The 20,581-nt window shown below is 41.5% G+C and overlaps 1 protein-coding gene across 1 annotated transcript in view; it reads left to right on the top strand.

Annotated features, from left to right (window-relative positions):
- LOC148361874 (receptor-type tyrosine-protein phosphatase delta-like) overlaps nt 1-20,581 on the top strand; it is a 401,326-nt gene that overhangs the window by 220,554 nt on the left and 160,191 nt on the right. The gene's annotated exons all lie outside the window — the stretch shown is intronic.

Below are 20,581 nucleotides of genomic sequence, written 5' to 3'. Positions count from 1 at the left end.
TAAACATTTCCACTGAGGTTGCAGAACGGATCTCAGGGGGAAGAGCATTCCACAGCACCGGTGCCCGGATGGAGAACGCTCTCAAACCAGCGGAACACTTCTTGGCTCTTGGGATCACCAGAAGACCGGCGCTCTCAGAACGAAGGCTTCGGACCGGAACATAGGGGGAAATCAGATCTGAAAGATATGAGGGAGCAAGTCCATGTATGATTTTGTAGAATACTAAGAGAACCTTGAAATCACATCTTAGGCTAACAGGGAGCCAATGCAGGTTAGCCAAAATCGGCGTGATGTGATCTGACTTTTTTTTCCAAGTTAAAAGCCTCGCTGCAGCATTTTGTACCAGCTGAAGACTCTTGAATCTGGACTTTGGGATACCGGAGAGTAGTGCATTACAGTAATCTAGACGGGAAGCAAAAAACGCGTGAATTATAATCTCCGCACCCGACAGAGACAGTATAGGACGAATTTTAGCAATGTTGCGAAGATGGAAGAAAGCGGTTCTAGTAATTTTCTTCACATGAGTTTGAAAAACAGATCGGGGTCAAATATGACACCTAAATTTTTAACTGAGTCACTCTGTGTGATGTGACATTTGTTAATGTTCACAGCAGTTTTTGAGAATAAGTCACGGCATTCTGATGGACCAATAATTAACATTTCGGTCGTTTCAGAGTTAAGACGCAAGAAATTGAGTCACATCCACTCTTTTATCTACGTGAGGCAGGCCTCCAAATTTTCACAATTTAGTGTGGCAGATTCCTCCAACGGAAGATATAGTTGAGTGTCATCTGCGTAGCAGTGGAAACTGATATTATACTTGCGAATAACATCACCTAATGGAAGCATGTAAATGCTAAAAAGAAGGGGGCCAAGAACTGAACCCTGCGGAACACCACAGGTAACACTAACACGCTCAGATGTCATTTTGCCATATTTAACACAGTGCGTCTGAGAGGTAGGATCTGAACCTTGAGAGGACGGTTCCTGAGAGACCAATCCATTTTTCCAGCCGTTCTAGTAGGATATTATGGTCCACTGTGTCAAAAGCAGCACCAGGGTCCAGCAGCAGCAAAAGTGATTAAGCGCCAGAGTCCATTGCCAGTAGGAGATCATTGGTTACCTCAATCAGAGCTGTCTCAGTAGAGTGGTTGGCCCTGAATCCTGATTGCATTGATTCAAAAAGATTGTTCTCAGATATGAAATCATTCAGCTGCTGTGCCACTACTTTTTCAAGTACTTTAGAAAGAAACGGTAGGTTTGACACAGGTCTATAATTACATAAGCTTTCTGGATCAAGGTTGGGTCATTTCAGTGTAGGTTTAATAACGGCGGACTTAAAAGCCGCTGGAACTACACCTGAGGAGAGTGATATGTTTATAATATTTAGAACCGAAGGTCCAAGGACCCCAAAAAGGCCTTTAATAAGCGGACCTGGAAGCGGGTCCAACAGGCAAGTCGACGGTTTGGCCGTATTCACCACCTGTTTAAGATTATCGAGTGACAGTTCACTAAAACGGGACAAATTCCCTGGACAGCCACCATGTCGTGCATCTATAGATTTCAGCCCTTTAGTATGTTTTGTATTAATACTCTTTAGCAATTTCTTCCTGTATGCATTGAATCTTCTTATTAAAGAAGACCATTAAGTCATGGGCTGAATGGGTGAAACTATCTGGGATAATCTGTTGCCTTGTAAGCGATGCTACAGTGTCGAAAAGGATTTTGGGATTGTTCTTTTGTGACGCAATCACCTTCGAAAGGAAGGCTGATTTTGCAGAGGCAGGGGCCGCTTTATACTTTAACAAGCTGTCACACCAGGTTTGATGGAAAACCTCAAGCTTGGAAGCGCGCCATTTTCTTTCAGATTTCCTGCATTCTTGTTTAAGGGATCTAGTTTCATCAGTAAACCAAGGCGTGCGTCTTTTAGGTCGTAATTTAAGCCGTATGGGCGCTACTGAGTTCTAGACACTAGCCAGGGTAGCATTAAACTCGTCGAGTCGATAGAGCCTTTGTATGAAGGAAAGGACGCAACTGCTCCTGAAAGAAGATCGGAGAGCTCAGAAACTGTGCCAGTGCTTATATTGCGTCCGCTAAATCCTTCAGCTTTTTTAGTACTACATTTAGCTAGCACCTCAAATGTAAATAAATAATGATCAGAGATAACGGTAGTACACGGTAACACCGTCATGTTTGAGGTTGAAACTCCTCGAGTCAGAACCAAATCTAGCGTGTTTCCGTCTTCATGAGTTGGCAAATAACCCAGTTGATTAAAATCAAATGCATCAATTAGAGACCGAAACGCAACAGTAAGTAAACTGAGTGAGGAGTTCATATGAATGTTAAAGTCCCCCATAATTACAATTTTGTCTGCATAGGTCACTAGTTCAGACAAAAGTTCAGCGAATTCGTCCAAGAAAGCTGTGTATGGCCCTGGTGCGCGATAAGTAGTTACTCCATAAATTGACAATAGAGAGGACCGCATAACAAGAGCCTCGAACGCCTTGTAATTATTAGAGGTACGAGGAGTAAATTTGAGCGTTTTTTCAGAAATTAGCGCGACACCGCCACCCTTCTTCAAAGGGCGTGCTACATTGCTACTCATGTAGTCTTGAGGAGAAGCCTCATTTAGCGGTAAAAACTCATCCGGTCTCAACCAAATTTCATATAGACCACTCAAGTTAAGTTTGTAATCAGGAATAATATTATCAACAAGTAAAGCTTTAGGAACAAGCGATCTAACATTAAAAAGAACTTAGCTGAAGTCTTTGTAGAGATCGTCACAAGATGTCGCCGTTCGGGTGCGTTGAGTTTCAGGCGTCGGTTGACAGGCAAGACCGGTGAAGAAATAACGATGGAATTAGACACACCTTCGTGTCCTTCTTGCTCCTTCGACTTCGCACACTTCACACACTTCCCCGCACGGCAACCCCTCTTCTGCCTTCTGTCTTTACGGCGCCTTCGTCGCTTCGTAGGTGGAGTGGCTGACCACGGAGATCCCGGATCCCTTTTTAGCTCGTTCGGGATATCATAGGTGGTATAAAAAGTGCCAGAAAAGTCGAAATTTAGACGCCCACCCAATTGAATAAGTTCCTCACGACTATAAGTCCTATTGGCCACGCATGTGTCTAAAAAAAAAGCAAAAAAGACAAGACAACGGTAATATATAGAAGATTAGCTGGAGAGCAACGAGCCGCAGCATCCATCACGTGCGCCGCCATCTTTCAGGGTAGTGTTTGAAAACAACTCACGACAGTGAGCTGGACCAATAATCAACATTTCAGTTTTTTCTGGGTTAAGGCGCAAAAAATTAAGTGACATCAATCTTTGAATGAATCTCAGTATGGCAAGCCTCCAGATTTCTACAACTTAACTGTCCAGTTGTCTCCAGGTGGCACAAACAGTTGAGTGTCGTCTGCATAGCAATGGAAACTAATATTATACTTGCGGATAATGTCACCAAGCGGGATCATATAAATAATAAAAAGAAAGGGGCCAAGTACAGAGCCCTGTGGAACACCACAGGGGACATTAGATTGTTTAGAGGTCATAGTTAACACATTGCATCCTGTCTGACAGGTAGGACCTAAACCATGAGAGTACAGTTCCTGAGATACCAATGCATTCTAGACAAACAAGTAATGTGTTGTGGTCGACAGTATCAAAAGCAGCACTGAGATCCAGCAGCAGTAACATTGATGAGGCACCGAAATCTATTGCTAAAAGGAGATCATTGGTTACTTTAGCAAGGGCTGTCTCAGTAGAGTGATTTGCCCTAAATGCTGACTGGACAGTTTCAAAGAGGTTATTTTCTGACTTGAAGTCATTTAACTGCTGTGCACCGGCCTTTTCAAGTAATTTTGCAAAAATTGCAGATTTGACACTGGCATATATTTACCTAGGCTTTCTAGGTCAAGGTTAGGTCGCTTAAGCTTTGGTTTGATAACGGCAGAATTGAAGGCTACAGGAACAATACCCGAGGATAGCGATATATTAATAATATTTAAAACTGATGGTCCTCAGATCCCAAACAGATCCTTCACCAGTGAAGCTGGAAACGGATCAAGCAGGCATGTAGTTTGTTTGGCCCTACTGACCATCTGTGTTAGACTATCAAGGGACAATTTATTGAAACTGGAGAATGTTTCTGAACAACCGCTGACACGGTCCTTACTTAACACCTCCACATCTTTGAGATAGGAGGAGGTTACAGAGCGTTCTTTGGAAATGTCATTCCAGATTAGTTGAATCTTTTTATTAAAAAATTCCATAATGTCATTAGCAGAATAAGTAGAACTATTTGGGTTAAGTTGTTGTCTGGTAAGTTTCGTCATTGTGTCAAACAAAAAATTCGGATTATTCTTATGTTTAACATTAATCTTAGAGAAAAACGATGCTTTAGCTGAGGCAAGAGCTACTTTATATTTCAGCAAGCTGTCACACCAGGCCAGTCGGAAGACCTCCAGCTTTGTAGTGCGCCATTTTCGTTCAAGTTTTCTGCAACCTTGTTTGAGTGACCTGGTTTCTTCAGTAAACCAAGGTTTATGCTTCTTAGGTCGAAATTTATGCCTTAGGGGTGCCACAGATCAAGATCATTAACCAAAGCAGTATTAAAGTTGTTTGTAAGTGAGTCAACAGACCTAGTGTATGAAGGGAAGGCTGCAGTTACCATAGGTAATAGTTCGTTTAATGCCGTTGTGGGGCGGATATTGCGACTGCTAAAGCCTAAATTTTCCCTATCACAGTAAACATTAAACAGCACCTCACACTTAACAAGATAGTGATCAGAGATGGCATTGGGATACGGTAACACTGTAACATTTGAGGCTACTAGGCCACGGGTCAGAACAAGATCCAGAGTGTTCCCATCTTTATGAGTGGGCACATCAACTATTTGATTGAAACCAAATGTATCAATCAGTGACTTAAAAGCAATTGCAAGTGAATTTGATGGGGAGTTTATGTGAACATTAAAATCACCAATAATTACAACATTGTCCGCATCAGTTACTAAGTCTGTTAACAGTTCCGAAAATTCATCCAAAAAATTTGAGTATGGTCCAGGTGGGCGATACACAACAACTACATAAATTGGTGTTGACATTAAGGACCTCATAACAAGTGCTTCATACGTTTTAAAAACAGTAGGGGTACCAGGAGTAAATTTCAACTTACCTTCAGATATAAGAGCAACGCCTCCATCCTTTTTGCATGGTCGTGCCAAGTGCGAACTCACAAAGTTAGGGGGAAAGCCTCAATTAACACTACAAACTCATTTGGTTTTAACCAGGTCTCACAAATTCCAATAAGGTTAAGATTGTGTTCATTAATGAGGTCATTGACAAGTAAAGCTTTGGAGGCTAGTGATCTAATATTCAGAAGGCCAAGCTTCTGCACTGTGGACTGAGCTTTTTTTTTCTTTAATCGTGAATTTTTCAGATTTTCTTATTAAATAGCATCTTTTCTTTGAGCAACGCAACCTCTGATTCTACTTCACTGCATTTGGGTCCACCTGTCAAATAGTGAGACATCGCTGGCAACAAGCTTGAAAAGACTTGCAATGCTCGAGTCGTGTAAATTGAAGTTCGAGCGACGGAATCAGGAACAAGAAAATATTACTCACCTCGAGTGATTGGCCGTTGAACGTACAAGGAATGAAAAGGTGAATAATCTAGACCCTGGGTGAGGTAATGATGCCGTCCTACGGCTAACTACAGCTCGTTTTTAAAGGTCAGTTTGCTATTTAGTGTAGCTTTGGCGCACCTCGGGTGTTGAGTCAACCCAGCAAAATCAGAATATAATCACCCCTGCTGTTTTTTTTAAGAATCGGCGAGGGCTCGCTGTTATGAGAGAGAATGCATTACCATACATTATAGATTGAGCGTTTCATGCCGTGCTATTCAAAACAAACAATTTCCTCACAAGTCTTTTTAATCATTACACCTTTTAATATAGTCGACCACCTTACATTCGGTGTTGCATTTCCAAGCGTTTTTTCAGATTATCCGCAACAGGAAAGACAATCATTTTCTATAGCTGGGGTGTCAAACTTGCGCCTGCAGACCGGAGCAGGTCCGCCAATGGATAAAGTCTGGCCCGCGAGACAATGCTGAGAGAAGTGCAAGAGAAAAATGGACAGCAGTTTTAAATATGTCCACTTGATGTCACCAAAGCCTGGCACCACTCAAAAATACACTATGGCTGTATTCTTTTTTCACTTTCTCTCTCACTCTCTCTGTCTCTCTCTCCCGCTTTCTCTCTCTCTCTCTCCCTCTCTCCCTCTCTCTCTCTTTTATCCCTGTCTTTCTCTTTCTTTTCTCTTTGTCTCTCTCTTTGTCTCTCTCTTTCTTATCTCTTTTTCACTCTCTTTTTCTCTCTTTCTGTCTCTCTTTCTGTCTCATCTTCTCTCTCTCTTTCACACTCCCTCATTGTTCTCTCTTTTTGTATCTCTTTCTCCCTTTCTCTGTATTTCACTCTCTTTGGTCTCATTATTTATCCTGGCTTTATTTTTTTCTTTAGTTTTCCCTCTACTTCTTTTTCTCTTTGTCTTTTTTTCTTACTTATCGTCTCTTACTGTATCTTTCTACCTTTTATGCTCTCTCTTTTGCTCTCACTCTTGCCCTCTTAGTCTCATTTTCTTATTGTCTTTCTCGCTTTCTCTCTCTTTGTCTTCCTCTCCTCCTTGAATTTTCTATCTCTTATATTTATCTTTCTCACTTCCTCTTTCCCTATTGATTTCACTCTCTCTATTTTACTCCTTTCCTCTCTGTCTTTCTTTTTTCTTCTTTTTTCTGTAATTGTCTCTTTCTTTTTCTCCGTTATTCTCTTTTTCTCCCTTTCTTTTTCCGTCTTTCTCTCTTTTGCTCTCTTTCTTTCTTTCTCACTTCTGTTCTCTTTATCTATTTTCTCTTCATTGATTTTTCCTTCATTCTTCTTTCCATTTATTCTCTCTGTATTTCTCTCTCATATTTTCTTTATTTCTTTTCTCTCTTTTTCTTTCACTCTTCCTCCATTTCTTCTCCCTTTTTGTATCCCATTTACTGTTTTTATTTATCATACTGTTTCTCTCTTTATTTCTCTCTTTATCTATCTCTATGTCTCCCTCTATTTTCTTTCTATAATCTCTTTGTCTCTCTTCCCCCTTTCTTCCTCTGTGCTTGTCTTTCTCTCTCTTTTATTATCTCTCTATTTCTCCCGCTTTTTTTCTTTCTCTCCCTGTAAGTCTTTTTGTCCCTCTTTTTCTTTCTTTCTCTTGTATCTACAGGTCCGGCCACCGTGAGGTTTTCTTTTTTTTTAAATTTGGCCCCCGGGCTCTTTGACACCCCAGTTTTATAGACTCTGTTTGACTTGCCAGGCAGGATTTATTTATTTATTATTACCTGCCAGTTAGAGGCCACCTGAGGCGAAAAGAGTGATGCAGTAGTGCTTGCCATAAGTGCCAAAGGGAGAGTTGGTGACCCCCATGCATGGAGGCAATTAAAAGCTTTCACAGGGTGATGTAATCCTCTGACACTCCTGCAGACTTTGCACCTTAAAAGATCAGCTACTCTGTTTATGATCGTTCCAAGTCAATCTGGATATATATATATATATATATATATATATATATATATATATATATATATATATATATATCCATCCATTATCTGCACCGCTTATCCTCAGTAGGGTCGGGGGTGTTGGAGGCTATCCCAGTTATCTTCGGACAGTGGGCAGGAGACACCCTAAACCAGGTGCAGGGCACACAGAGACAGACACCTCACTCGCTCATTCACACCTAGGAACAATTTGGACCGCCCAATTAACCTGACATGCATGTTTTTGGAATGTGGGAAGAAACCGGAGGGCCGTAGGAAACCCACGCAAGCACGTGGAGAACATGCAAACTCCACACAGAAAGTTCGATCTCATGAACTCAGAACTATGCTGCACTTGTGCTAACCACTGAGCCGCCGTGCTGCCTAAAAAAAAAACCGCTTTATTAAGGCAAGTTTATGAAATTCTGGCAGTCCGCCAGATTCTTTGTATAGTATATTATATTATATATACCACAGCCATATCCCCCTAGTGGGAGGTGGCTAGAGTCATTTCTGACTCTTTTTGGGAGATTGATTCAGAGGAGGGGATTCCCAGCCCCCTCGCTCAACCCAACTGAGGTGTTGGGAGTCATTAGGTGACCAAACCTCCCAATTCCAACCCCTAATGCTGAACGCCAAGCAGGGAGACAACGGGTACCAATGTTTAAGTCTTAGGTATGACTCGGCCGAGGCTTGAACCACAACCTCCCAGTCTCGGGGCGGGCGCCATACCCCCAGGCCACCTTCGTATAGTATGGAAAACAATAAAAGGTAGTTATGGATTAGGGGTTTAGGGTTCAAAGATTAGGGGTGTAGGTTAGGGTAGGGGTTAATGAAAGGTTATGGTTTGATTTAGTGTTAAGGGTTAGGTGTTAGGGATAGGATTTAATGTTTGGGGTTGGTGAGGGGCTAGTGTTACAGTATAGGATAGGGAAAGGGTTAGTGTTAGTGGAGGGTAAAGGTTAAGATAAATGGGTTACAGTTAACCTTCCTTGACTCCCCTAACCCTCTAACACTAAAAATCTCTGACTCAAAAATCCTGTCCCATTTTTTTCCTCTGTAAAATCCTAGAAAACAAATCGCTTCCAGTCATCAAGCACCTTTCCAACTTGACTTCCCGTTTCCTGTCGCGCCGACGCCTTTGTCCGTAAAGCTAATAAACGCATCTAATTGCATCGGCTATCTCGGCCTCAATACGGCAAATCAAATTACGACGCCGGGTGTTGTTTTTCCGCGGCGCCCACTCCGCCTCCAGCTACACTTTTCAGGATCGGCCTTTTGTCTCCGTCTGTAGCTTTGTCTCCTTCCATTTCTATTCCTTTCATTCCATTAGCTTCACTCATGCTTGTATTTGCACTCTAGGCCCTCAACACGTGTTTATCTGTCATGAATCCCGTCTTTATAGTGTCACAAGCCATCGCTGAGATAAGTGTGACTGATGGCTTCAAGACTTGCCCGGATAGACAGTGTATATAATTGAGCGACGGGTGTTAATGTAAGTCAGGGGTCTCAAACCAGTGCCAATTCCAGGGTTATAGTTTGAGGCCTCAGCCATAATAGTTAAGGGGACAGTGTGTATTGTTTGACCAGTGACTTGTTCTCAAAAACTGCTCTGAACATTGACAAATGTAATATCACCAAGTGTGACTCAGTTAAAAATTTCGGTGTCATATTTGACCCTGATCTGTCCTTTCAAACACATGTGAAGAATATTACTAGAACAGCTTTCTTCCATCTTCGCAACATTGCTAAAATTTGTCCTATGCTGTCTCAGTCGGATGCGGAGATTATAATTCACGCGTTTGTTACTTCCCGTCTCGATTACTGTAATGCACTACTCTCTGGTCTCCCGAAGTCCAAAATCAAGAGCCTTCAGCTGGTACAAAATGCTGCAGCGAGGCTTTTAACCAAGACAAGAAAGTTTGATCACATCACCCCGATTTTAGCTAACCTGCATTGGCTCCTTGATAGCTTAAGATGTGATTTTAGGGTTCTGTTGGTATTATACAAAATCATGCATGGACTTGCTCCCTCATATCTTTCAGTTCCGGTCCGGAGCCTTCGCTCTGAAAACGCTGGTCTACTAGTGATCCCAAGAGCCAAAAAGAGATCCGCAGGTTTGAGAGCATTCTCCATCCGGGCCCTGGTGCTGTGGAATGCTCTTCCCTCTAAAATTTGATCTGCAACCTCAGTGGAAATGTTTAATTCTAAGCTTAAAACACACTTCTACTCTATAGCATATAAATAATCTATATTTTATGTTGATAATATATGTATTATTTGCCCTCATGTAGGTTTTAAATGAGGGGATGGTGTCATAATAGTCTGTAATGATAGTTTGCAATAGTCTTTGATTTGTGCAACCCTTTGAGACTCCTTGTGATTAAGGGCTATACCAATACTGATTTGACTTGACTAAATTTTGTTGTATTGAGTAGTTGTATAAGTCTATTTGGTTTTTGATTTTTGACAAATGCAAAGGAGATTTCATAGGATTCCAGTTCCTTATTTTGACTCACTGTTCTTCATTGTTTTGACTGTTACAATATTGTCAATTTTCAAACCAGTGGTTGATCCTTAATTTTTATCAGCTTTTTTTGGTGAAAATATCCAGTGGCCTACAGGTAAATTAAGTCTGAGTCCCAAATTTTGTAAACGGTCAACACTTGGTGCAGGAGGGGGCATAGCCTCTGTATATTTCTCTGCATTTGTCCATTTGTTGTCTTTTTGTGCACCCATTTGGCATTTTTCTGTTTCTCTCTCCTCGTGTATCTCTCTCCCTCTATGATACCGGGCTCTTTAATTAAGGTGACGCGCTTGGGAAGATACTAAATAATGCAGTTTGCAAGCGACAAGGAATCAGCCGGCGTGATTAGCGGACACATGCACAGGCAAAGACGTGGGTCCGTTGCTCTTTTGTGATGTCTGTTTTTGTTTTGTGGCAAGGGTAATTAGAGAAAATAAACATGACAATTCTGTGTACAAATCTGTGTAGAGTTTACATCTTTAAAAACAAGACATTTTAACGTAACATTGTCCATTAAAGTTTAGTAAATCAATTAATTGTTCTGGTGTTTTTCTGCATACATATTACACAGTAGACCAGCTTGGTGGCCTTGGGGGTAGAGCGCCCGCCCCGAGACTCGGAGGTCGCTGGTTCAAGCCTCGGCCGAGTCATACCTAAGACTTACAACATTGGTACTCATTGCCTCCCTGCTTGGCGCTTGGCGCATTAGGGGTTGGAATTGGGGGGTTTGGTCGCCTAATGACTCCCAACACATCAGTTGGGTTGAGCGAGGGGGCTGGGAATCCCCTCCTCTGTATCAATCTCCTAGAAAGAGTCAGAAATGTGTTACACAGTAGCCGTGTTGCATTTTGACCACACTGTGCATTCAACTACCCCGGTGAGCTAATTTAATCATATTGATTGAATGAAATGAATCAATACACGTTCATGACTTTTGAAAAGCTTCTATATTCGCTTTACCCCTACTGTGGTAGTTCCTACTACATAATAATAATATAATAATAATAATTTCCTTGTATTGTCATTCTGTGTAACAATGTACACAGAACGAAATGTCGATTGCACCTGACCCGTTGTAGCGAGCCGATGCAGCCGCAGCCAACAGAGGGCGCCGCCGACCACTTTTTAAGTCTTAGGAATGACTCGGCCGGGGCGCGAACCACCGACCTCCTAGTCTCAAAGCGGGCGCCTTACCATCTAGGCTACATACCACTCTTCAGATTTTTTTTTTCATTTTCTTTTGAATTAGAGAATACTATTTGCACACGATACGTCTGATGAATTTAGAGTTGCATTGCTTTGGTAATACATTTGATCAACTGCAAGTATGTTTGTTCCTGGCTTTAGCGCTATTGTCTTATATAACTTGTTCATACTAGAAGGAATTTCTGATAGCGTTTTTGTTTTTCATCAGTGACATAATTTTGACCGATAATGATAATATCATATACATATCATACATATTTACCTACTTTTATATCCATCCATCCATTATCTGCACCGCTTATCCTCAGTAGGGTCGCGGGGGTGCTGGAGCCCATCCAAGCTATCTTCGGGCACTGGGCAGGGGACACCCTAAACTGGTTGCCAGCCAGTCGCAGGGAACACAGAGACAGACAACTCATTTGCTCCTTCACACCTAGGGACAATTTGGACCGGTCAATTAACCTGACATATATGTTTTTAGGATGTGGGAGGAAACCGGAGTGCCCAGAAGAAACCCACGTAAGCACGGGGAGAACATGCAAACTCCACACAGGAAGGTTCGATCTCATGACCTCAGAACTGTGCCGCACATGCGCTAACCACTGCGCTGTCGTGCTTACATACAGTATATGTTTGTACAAGCAAAATGGGTGAGATCGTGGGGTTATTAGTGAGCCAAGCTGAAAGTGCCACTTCCTGAAAATGTAAAAGATCGCTCTTCCGAAACGGACCCTGCATAACTAACTCGAGCCAAACACCTCTTATAACCACCAATTGTGCAAGTTCTCCCATTTGAACATATTAGAGAGGCCTGAAATTGTAAACATGGGTAAACCTCAACCACGAGAGACAGAACGTGGAAAAAAAACCAGGAAATCACATTCTTTGATTTAAAAAAAATATTTTTTTGCTAATTATGGTGGAAAATAAATACTTAATAAATACCAAGAGTACATTTCAATAGTCTGTAATGTACCTTTTGTTGGAAATAATGGAGGCCAAACATTTTCTGTAACTCTTCACAAGCTTTTCACACACCACTGCTGGGATTTTGGCCCGTTCTTCATGCAGATCTCCTCTAGAGCAGTGATGTTTTAGGGCTGTTTTTGGGCAACAAAGAATGTTGACTCCCTCCACGTATTTTCTATGGGGTTGAGATCTGGATACTGGCTAGACCACTCCAGCATCTTAAAATGTTTCTTACCAAGCCACTCCACTTTGTTGCCCTGGCTGTGTGTTTGGACTATTGTCATGCTGAAAGACCCAGCCATGTCTCATATTTATTGCCTCTGCTGATGGAAGGAAATTTTCACTCAAAATCTCTCTAAACATTGCCCTATTCATATCCTTTGCACAAATCTGTCGTACTAGTCCCTTTGAAGAAAAACAGAGCAAATGTTTCAACCTCCATGCTTCACTGTGCGGATGGTGTATTTCTCTCCTCCAAACACAAGAACCTGTGTTTCTACCAAAAAGTTCTGTTTTGGTTTCATCCGACCGTAACACAGTCTCCCAGTCATTTTTTGGATCTTCCAAATGCTTTCTAGCGAATTGCAGGCAGGCCTGAACGTTTACTGGCTTCAGCAGGGGGACACGTCTGGCACTGCAGGATTTGAGTCCCTGGTGGTGCATTGTGTTACTGATAGTAGCCTATAGTAGTAAGATCTTGCAAGGAGCCCCAGGTCGAGGGCGATTATCAGTGGTCTTGTATGTCTTTTGTTTTCTAATAATTGCTCCCACGGTGTGTTTTTTTCCAGCCTGGTGCAGGTTTAAAAATTTGTCTCTGGGGTCCTTCAACAGCTGTTTGGTCTAGGCCATAGTGGAGTTTGGAGTGTGACTGACTGAGGTTGTGCACATGTGGCTTTTATACTAATATTGAGTTAAAACAGATAAACCTCTTTGACAGCCAGCAATCCTGCTTGTTTGTAGGTGACCAAAAACAGAATTTACACTCTAGTTTGGAAATCAATACTTTAAGAATCAAATATTAATTTTCAGTTTTTTTCTCTCCACATTCTGTCTTTCATGGTTGAAGCTTACCCATATTCACAAATACAATATAATATTTTCAAGTACAAGAACTTGTATCATTGGTGGTTGACTAAATACTCATTTGCCCCACTGAACATGATTCACACCGGACCTCCTCTTTAAAGGGTACTGGAAAAATTGAAAAAAAAGGCTTTTAAAGTCCTTAAAAAGATCTTGGATTCGACCATGAAAAAGGTGTACGAACCCTGTTTATAGGGAGTTGTATCACTTGCACTCTATGTAGAGTGCCTATTTTCTAGACATCTGTCCTTTTATCGCACAAGTCCTATTTGAGATGATTTTTCTGCATCAGAAACGGAAACGCTATTGTGTTACGCTCTCGCAACTCATCTTCTGCCAGCCAGCCGGCCAGTCCGTCTGCTCTACTGTCTGTTGGCTATCAGCAAAGTCTGCTGCCACAGTCTGAGTCGCCTGCCACAGTCTGGCATCGGCGTTGACGTGCCGCGCCTTGAGTGTCAAAAAGATCACATCTCATATCCGGCGATACCAAATGATGGATGAGCGTGAAAGGACGACAACGGCAAAAATACAAAAATGCATGTTTATGACACCCCCTCCTGTAATCTGTTTTTTATTACCAGTCCAGAAAACTGTAACAACAATATAAATGCATGTATGCAGCGTATCCTCTGCATTATTTCGCACACAACACAATTACTCCAGCGTGACTCCAGAAAGGGCCATCATCTCCAGCTGTAGCATCGATGCTTTAAATTCCATCCCGTCCTCTACATGCTTTCTGATGAAGTGAGAAAAAAAAAAAAGAGAGAGAGAGAGAGAGATCAGATCAGATCAGATCTAAATCTCCCAATCGCAACCAGAGAAACAAACTACAAAAGCCACACTGGATTTTCCATTAGGTCCTCGCTCAAACAATTGTTTTGGGATAACCTTTATCCCTCAACTGCACTGATTGAGTCATCCTAGGTTGTACTACTATTACAACACTGTCATTGTTATTACTACATGGCTACCGCAGAATGATTTTGGTGTGCTGCCAGACCCCCCCTTTTTTTTTTCTTTACTGATACATGTATGGCTTTTTATACGGTATTTAACTTTAAATTGTAAACTCGTGTTTTCATTTTGTTTCATATTGTTGTTTTTATTTTTATTTATTCGTCATAAATTAGTTTTTTGCTATCATTTTAACAGTAATTGTGTAGTATTTAGTGCCTGGTAGTGGTAAAAAAAAGCTTTATTTAAAAACTATATTGATTTGAGTAATGAGCAAAAATACCTCTACAATCATATAAGCGTGCATTTTTTAAATTTGCTTTTTTTTACATGACATGCGGCCATTTTAGAAGGAGCTGAGATCATTGTCGACCATCTTGCTGGCATGGGCACCTCCAAAAAAACTAACAACCTTGTGAAGGCTGGGCAAAAAAATGAGAAAAAATATGGTGCGATTTGATCATGAAGTTTGTATTCTTCCTCGGGCCTTCAGCACTCATTTTTTATTTATTTATATATTTCACCTTAATTTTGTACTCGGATTTTCCATTTGCTTAATATAATCATGTTTATGTTTATTTATCCATCATAAATTATTATTCTTTTAACCTGTCATATTTATATTCTCTCTCTCTCTCTCTCTCTCTCTCTCTATATATATATATATATATATATATATATATATATATATATATATATATATATATATATATATATATACACACCGTGTGTATATATATAAATATATATATATATATATATATATATATATATATATATATATATATATATATATATATACATATATATATATATATATATATATATATATATATATATATATATATATATATATATATATATATATATATATATATACCGTATGTATATATATATATTTATAGGGGGTTGCGGGGGTGACAGAGCCCATCACAGCTATGGTTAGGCAGTGGGCAGGGACACCCTGAACTGGTTGCCAGCCAGTCATTGGGCGGATTGTGACATAAGTTTATATTATTATTTGTTTTTTTGTTGTTGTTTTTTCATGGGGTCTGTTACTATCTGCTGCTGGTGTTTGTCTCCATGCCGTTCTGGAGCCCTGCCATTCGGCTTCTTGTGTTTTTTTTGTTTTTTTTACAGTTTATCGTTTATTCAACACTCAAAATAAGGAGTGAACACATCAATGAATTTTGAGCTTGCAAGAAGCACAGGTAAAAACTGTGCAAAACCCCCAGGATTTGTAAATTCCAACCTGTCCTAAAGGTCCTCCCTTTTTTTTAATTTAAGTCTCCTAGGTTATCAAAAGCAGAAGCTGCGGGGTGTGGAAATTTAAGAACAGCAACACAATTGGCCAATACTGACAATGATGGAAACAGTGCAGTACAGTAAGACCTCGGTTATCGCGGTTAATGGGGACCAACCACCCGCGATAAGTGAAAACCTGCAAAGTAGCCGTGCACCTTAAAAAAGAAAAAAAATATATATATCATCTCATTATCTGCACCGCTTATCCTCATTATTCGCGAGCGGTACTTTCGGGCGCGATACGCACGACACCGCGACGGCCTGTCGGAAGCGCAGCAGAATGCGCGTTCACGCGAGGGGGAGAGGATTTTGTACGGGAGTCGGATTTGGGCACAACACCGGCGCGCGGTTTTGGTGCGGCTTCCGCTTCACCGCCGTAATGCATAATAGTCTTTGATTTGAGATCCCGTCAGCAAACACGAGCTTTAACATGCGCCACGAGCACTATGCTAAGCCGTGAAGGCTCTCGACTTACTCTGGCCGTACTGAGTGTACTGGTAGCCCACGGCTGCCACTGCTGGGTCCACGCGGCTTCCGCTTCACCGCCCCCTAACCCCACAGTTCCCCCCCCATCGAGGGCCGTGTAGCGCCATGTAGAGCCATCGCGGCCCGAGCGGGAGACGTGACGTTGGTGACTTTATCATCCGCGTTAACAAACGCATTTTGTAGAATATGGTCGTGCTTTATTGTTTAAATAAACGCATTATATAGCCTACGATCGCCCAATTATTTTAATTAGCTCGCTTTATGGTTTCAATAAGCGCATTATATAGAATACGATCGCTTTTGTCGGAAGCTCAGCAGAATGCGCGTTCACGCGAGGGGGGGAGGATTCTGTACGGGAGTCGGATTTGGGCACAACACCGGGAAACGAGAACGGCGCGCCGTGCTAGGGTCGTCGGCCGAGGGGGATTCCCGCAAAAAGTAGCGACGCCACTTAAAAAAAATATATATCTCATCTCTATACATATATATATATATATATATATATATATATATATATATATATATATATATATATATATATATATACATATCTCATCTCATCTCATTAGCCGTACCGCTCATCCTCATTAGGGTCGCGGGGGGGGGCTGGAGCCCATCCCAGCCATCTCCGGGCAGTGGGCAGGGGACACCCTGAACTGGTTGCCAGCCAATCACAGGGCACACGGGGACAGACAACTCACTCGCTCATTCACACCTAGGGACAATTTGGACCGGCCAATTCACCTGAAATGCATGTTTTTGGAACGTGGGAGGAAACCGGAGTGCCCGGAGGAAACCCACGCAAGCACGGGGAGAACATACAAACTCCACACAGGAAGTCCGGAGCTGGATTTGAACCCACGACAGGTTCCCATGACATGAACTGTGCCGCACAAGCGCTAACCACTGCGCCGCCGTGCTGCCCTATATATATATATATATATTTTTTTTTTTTTTTCTTAACCATTACAGACCGCAAAGCTCTGAATCCGCAAACGTCGAACCGCGAAGTAGCGAGGTCTCACTGTATAGTCAAAATAACAAACATTGGTGCAAAAATATATTTAAAGTTATTAACAACAGAACAAAAAGATTATTTTCTGTTTCTCTCTCCCTGTGTATCTCTCTCCCTCTGTTATACTGGGCTCTTTGATTAACGTGACGCGCTGGGACAATTATGTCTGCTACCTCTAGATGAGTGTCATGTAATAAAAAAATGAATGCAAATTTCTCATCCTACGAGTATTTTAAAACAACACACATTTGTGATAATTCATGTCTTTTTTCTTTTTCATTTAAATCAATTTTGGGGGGAAGGATTTTGTCTCTTTACCACTTAGAGGATTTTTATTTTACTATTGATACATCTTAGGCCAGTCTGCAAGAACTACCTTGTCTTTTTAATCTTAGTATTTATTACATGTTTTTCCTGGATGTCTAGTCTCGTTGCAATTGTTATCAATGACAAAGATAATTCAAATTTATTGTAGGCAAGCAGTGTAAAACCGAATCACAACAAACAAGTATTGATTTACTTATCAAGTCAAGTCAAGTCAAGTCATTTTTATTTGTATAGCCCTTAATCACAATTAGTCTCTAAGGGCTTCACAAGTTATTACATATAAGAAGATTAGGTTACTCGTATGCTATAGAGTAGAAGTGAGTTTTAAGCCTAGATTTAAACATTTCCACCGAGGTTGCAGATCGGATCTCAGGGGGAAGAGCATTCCACAACACCGGTGCCCGGATGGAGAACGCTCTCGAACCAGCGGAACACTTCTTGGCTCTTGGGATCACCAGGAGACCGGCACTCTCAGAACGAAGGCTTCGGGCCGGGACATAGGGGAGATCAGATCTGAAAGATATGAGGGGGAAAGTCCATGTATGATTTTGTATAGTAGTAGGAGAACCTTAAATCGCATCTTAGGCTAACAGGGAGCCAATGCAGGTTAGCCAAAATTGGGGTGATGTGATCGAACTTTTTTGTCCTTGTTAAAAGCCTCGCTTCAGCATTTTGTACCAGCTGAAGACTCTTGAGTCTGGTCATCGGAAGACCGGAAAGTAGTGCATTGCAGTAGTCAAGACGGGAGGTAACAAACGCATGAATTATGATTTCCGCATACGACTGAGAAAGTATAGGACGAATTTTTGCAATGTTACGGAGATGGAAGAAAGCGGTTCTAGTAATTTTCTTCACATGTGTTTGAAAGGACAGATCAGGGTCGAAAATGACACCTAAATTTTTAAGTGAGTCACTCTGTGTGATGTGGCAATTGTCCAAGTTCACTGCGGTTTTAGAGAATAAGTCACGGGACTTAGAAGGACCAATAACTAACATTTCAGTCTTTTCAGGGTTAAGACGCAAGAAATTGAGTGACATCCACTCTTTTATCTCAGTGAGGCAGGCCTCCAAAGTTCCACAGTTTAGTGTGGCAGATTCCTCCATCGGGAGATAGAGTTGAGTGTCATCTGCGTAGCAATGGAAACTGATATTATACTTGCGAATAATATCACCTAGTGGAATCATATAAATGCTGAAGAGAAGGGGGCCAAGCACTGAACCCTGCGGAACACCACAAGTAACACTAAATGGCTCAGATGTCAATTCGCCATATTTAACGCAGTGTGTCCTATCTGAGAGGTAGGATCTGAACCATAATAGGACGCTTCCTGAGAGACCAATCCATTTTTCCAACCGTTCTAGCAAGATAATATGGTCCACTGTGTCAAATGCAGCACTAAGGTCCAGCAGCAGCAAAAGTGATGATGCGCCCGAGTCCATTGCCCGTAGGAGATCATTGGTTACCTTAATCAGAGCTGTCTCAGTAGAGTGGTTAGCCCTGAATCCTGATTGCATTGATTCAAAGAGATTGTTCTCGGACATGAAATCATTCAGCTGCTGTGCCACTACTTTTTCAAGTATTTTAGAAAGAAACGGTAGGTTTGACACAGGTCTATAATTACATAAGTTTTCTGGATCTAGGTTGGGTCGTTTCAGTGTGGGTTTAATGACAGCGGACTTAAAAGCAGCTGGAACTACACCTGAGGCGAGTGATATGTTTAAAATATTTAGAACTGAAGGTGCAAGAACGCCAAAGAGACCTTTAATAAGTGAACCTGGAAGTGGGTCGAACTGGCAAGTCGTCGGTTTGGCCGTATTCACCATCTGTTTAAGATTTTCGAGTGACAGTTCACTAAAACGGGACAAAATACCTAGACAGCCACCATGTCGTGCATCTAGAGATTTGAGTGCTTTAGTATGTGTTGAATTAATACTGTCTTCAGCAATTTCTTCCTGTATGCTTTGGATCTTCTTAGTAAAGAAGACCATTATGTCGTGGGCAGAATGGGTGGAGCTATCTGGGATAGTCTGTTGCCTTGTTAGCGATGCTACAGTGTCGAAAAGGACCTTGGGATTGTTCTTTTGTGACGCAATCACTTTCGAAAGGTAGGCTGATTTTGCAGAGGCCAGGGCCGCTTTATACTTCAACAAACTATCACAACAGATTTGATGGAAAACTTCAAGCTTGGTAGCGCGCCATTTTCTTTCAGATTTCCTGCATTCTCGTTTAAGGGATCTAGTTTCATCATTAAACCAAGGTGTGCGTCTTTTAGGTCGTGATTTATGCCGGATGGGCGCAACTGAATCCAGGGCATTGGCCAGGGTAGCGTTAAATTCATTTAGGAGTGGTTCGATGGAGCCTATGTAGGAAGGAAAGGACGCAACTGCTCCTGGAAGAATATCGGAGAGCTCAGAAACTGTGCCCGTGCTTATATTGCATCCGGTGAATCCTTCAGTTTTTTTGGTACTACATTTAGCTAGCACCTTAAATGTAACTAAATAATGATCCGAGATAACTGTAGTACACGATAGCACCGCCATGTTTGAGGTTGAAACTCCTCGAGTCAGAACCAAGTCGAGCGTGTTTCCATCTTTATGGGTTGGCAAATCAACCAGTTGATTAAAACCAAAAGCATCAATTATAGACTGAAACGCAACAGTGAGTGAACTGAGTGGGGAGTTCATATGAATGTTAAAGTCTCCCATGATTATAATTTTGTCTGCATAGGTTACTAGTTCAGACAAAAGTTCAGCAAATTCGTCTAAGAAAGTTGTGTATGGTCCTGGTGCGCGATAGATAGTTATCACATAGATTGACAATGGAGAGGACCTCATAACAAGAGCCTCGAACGACTTGTGATTATTAGAGGTACGAGGAGTAAATGTGAGCGTTTTTTCAGAAATAAGCGCGACACCGCCACCCTTTTTCAACGTGCGTGCTATATGGCTGCTCTCGTAATCTGGGGGAGAAGCATAATTTAGAGCTAAATACTCATCCGGGCGTAACCACGTTTCACAGAGACCATTACAGTTAAGTTTATAATCGCGAATAATATTATCTACAAGTAAAGCTTTAGGAGCGAGCGATCTAACATTCAAAAGACCAAATTTTAGCTTTGAATCATTTGA

Source organism: Urocampus carinirostris, chromosome 8 (genome assembly GCF_059441175.1).
Source record: "Urocampus carinirostris isolate Australia breed hairy pipefish chromosome 8, RoL_Ucar_1.0, whole genome shotgun sequence".
In the NCBI taxonomy this organism is placed as follows: domain Eukaryota; kingdom Metazoa; phylum Chordata; class Actinopteri; order Syngnathiformes; family Syngnathidae; genus Urocampus; species Urocampus carinirostris.
The sequence above is the reverse complement of the archived record's forward strand: the minus strand, read 5'-3'. Positions and strand labels throughout refer to the sequence as shown.